Source organism: Lathyrus oleraceus, chromosome 6 (genome assembly GCF_024323335.1).
Source record: "Lathyrus oleraceus cultivar Zhongwan6 chromosome 6, CAAS_Psat_ZW6_1.0, whole genome shotgun sequence".
Classification (NCBI taxonomy): domain Eukaryota; kingdom Viridiplantae; phylum Streptophyta; class Magnoliopsida; order Fabales; family Fabaceae; genus Lathyrus; species Lathyrus oleraceus.
The window spans coordinates 207,674,036-207,676,889 of NC_066584.1; the positions used below are offsets into that span (position 1 = coordinate 207,674,036).

Consider the following 2,854-nt stretch of genomic DNA (forward strand, 5'->3'; position numbering starts at 1 on the left):
AAAATTCAGTTTCCAAATTCTCGTATCAGATCGATCCATTTCACCTTTTTCGTGATCTTCCTCTCGCGATCGCAAGTTGGTGATTGTTTTCAAGGAGAAAACTCTACACATTGTTCTTGTCACAGGGATGAATTGTTGTCTGATCTGTTGAAATTCCTACAATGTCCGATTTACTTGATAGTTGTGTTTGCAGTTTTCTCTGAACGGATCTGCTTCAAATCTTCCAGACGGTGTTGGGAGTTCTTTTACTACATCATTCTCTAGTCAGTAGTGCATCCTCATTAATTTATCAGCACACTGGTGGTATTCAGGGGTTGCACAACATGCACGGGAGCTTTGACATTCCTAACGTGCCTAGTACACTTACATCAAGAAACTCATCATTAAACAGCATGCCATCTGGAGCAATTCAGCAACCTACTCAAGTCTTTCTAGTGGAAGATTTTCATCAAATAATCTACCTGCTGCTCTGTCACCGCTATCTCATGGAATCTCTCACGGACATTCAGGAGTTAACAGTTGAGGAAAGATTGTTTTAATCAGGCGCCAGCAAAGGTTTCGGCTTGCCATTATCATAGAGGGTTAGACATGGTGGTTGTGGGATTTTCAAATGGTGTGTTTGCGTTGTATCAGATGCCGGATTTCGTGTGCATTCATATGATGTCCATATCAAAAAGAGAAGATCACCACTGTTTTGTTTAATGACCTTCGAAATTGTTTAATGACCTTGGATTGATATGTTTAATGAGCATGAACTTCAGCTTTTGATATCAGGATCACTTGACAGCTTGGATGTTGATGATTTGCGGCAACATACAAATTATGCAGGAAGCTACCATAGTGAGCATGATGTGATTGAGATGTTCTGGGAAGTACTCAAAGGCTTTTCAATGGAAAACCAGGAGAAATTCTTAAAGTTTGTGACAGGTTGCTCTCGGGGGCCGTTGCTCGGATTCCGATATCTTGAGCCTTTGTTCTGCATACAAAGGGCTGGTGGTAATGCTTCTGAAGATGCTCTGGAAAGATTACCAACATCAACTACCTGTATGAATCTGTTAAAACTTCTACCATATAGAAGTTAATTCACAGGAAGATAGAAGCCTGGCGTAATTGCTTGCCGAAGTAGTAGACAGGATGCCCATTTTGTATCAATATTACGCACATTCCTTTTCTTCAAGTGTGTCGAGAAAATTCACTGCAATAAAAATCACAATATCCGGTAAGGCAGTGAAAGTTCACAAGCAACAAAATAAAACATTTTTAAAGAAGAAGTACAAGGTACATGTTACCTTTTTCAGAATAAACACCAAAATAGGGTAGACAAAACTGGCGGCACCAAAAGCACTTCCAAGTTTGACATCCCTTTGGTCTCAGCGGCCAATTCAAAAGACCCTTGTAGTGTGACTATAAAAGAGAGGCCACTGTTCATAAGAGGAGAGAGCTGAAAAACCCTAGTTTTTGGAGAGGAGCGGCTACCATTCAGAAAAGAAAAGGAGAGAATTGAAGGCAACGCTTACTCACATTCGTCGGTCGAGCTCAACGCTTATTCAAATGAAATCAGCATATGCACCAGCCAGGACTCGAACTCATGCGCTGAAGGTAAATGAGAATTCACACAATTAAATTCAGGAAGATGCACAAGCCAAGAATCGAACTCACGCACGCCACAGTCAAATGAGAATATCAATTAAAATTAAAACATGCGCGAGCCAGGTATCGAACTCATGCGCTGAAGGATAATGTGAATGTTCAAATGGAATTTCGGAAACATGCATGGCGAAGGATCGAACTCGCGCAAGCAAGCTCAAGAGCGCTCATGAAGCGCTGCGTTTCATTAAAACGCGTGGCGCACATTCAGGAAGTCTAAGTAATACGCAGGCACGGTCAAGGATTCCTAGCCAATGAAACAGACACCATGCACACACGTGGATCCACGCAAGCTAAAACCCTAGGACATCATAACCAGACGCCGGAACAGTAGTTCCGGTCGTCTTCTCCGACCGTGTCTACGGCGGAGTCTCAAATATTTTTCCAGAATTCATCGTGCCATATACCATTGGAAAGCTCTCCTCACGTAGATCTCAAATATGCTATCAATTCACTCTAACTCTCCCTAGATTTCATGGATCGAAGGCAAACATAATCATGTGCAAAACTTTAATTCATCCATACATGTTCAATTCTTCACCAAAATCAATTCTAAACATATCAACATGCTCAGCATAACAAGATCTACACGATTATCACAAGAATTTGGCAAAAAAGAGAGATCGAATTCAACCTACTTGGAAATGGCAGTTGATGAATTCGTGTCTTCAAGCCTCCAAACTCTCCAAATTTTCTCCAATAATCCTCCTATGAAGCTTTAAGCCACAATGCACGGTTGAAATCTCTCAGATCTTGTTCAATTTCAAGCTTCCATCTCCATGTGAATGTACTTGTGTAGCTCGAATTCTTGCTCAATTCTTCAATCCAGATGATGATCCTTGCTCAAAATTCCATGATCAACAAGAATATGCAAAGAAATTGAAGGTTTATGTGAAGAAAATTGAAAATCAAAGTGAGAGAAAAATGGAGGGAAAAGGAAAATTCTAGATCTGAAATTCTGTTATATGAGCAAAATTAGTTAGGGTTTGGCTTTTATATGGTTCACTAATGATGCTGTTAATCCAAATTAGGCTTGATTAATCTTGATTAAGGAAATGTGAGGTGTAGTGCAAAAATGGCAAGTGTGCTTATCATGTACATGCCACACGTGAACAATGCCATGCTGAGCCTCAATTTCACTTAAAATCATTCAATAATCAAGATGGAAGTGGTAATTGGCTTGCATGATCATCCAAATTTGAATGGT

At 40.3% G+C, this 2,854-nt stretch overlaps 1 non-coding gene across 1 annotated transcript; it reads right to left on the bottom strand.

Moving 5' to 3' along the window:
- Positions 1-221: 221 nt before the first annotated feature.
- On the bottom strand, positions 222-300 carry LOC127099502 (small nucleolar RNA snoR35). The gene has a single exon (XR_007793997.1). It is a non-coding gene; the product is annotated as a small nucleolar RNA snoR35 (small nucleolar RNA).
- Positions 301-2,854: the final 2,554 nt, after the last annotated feature.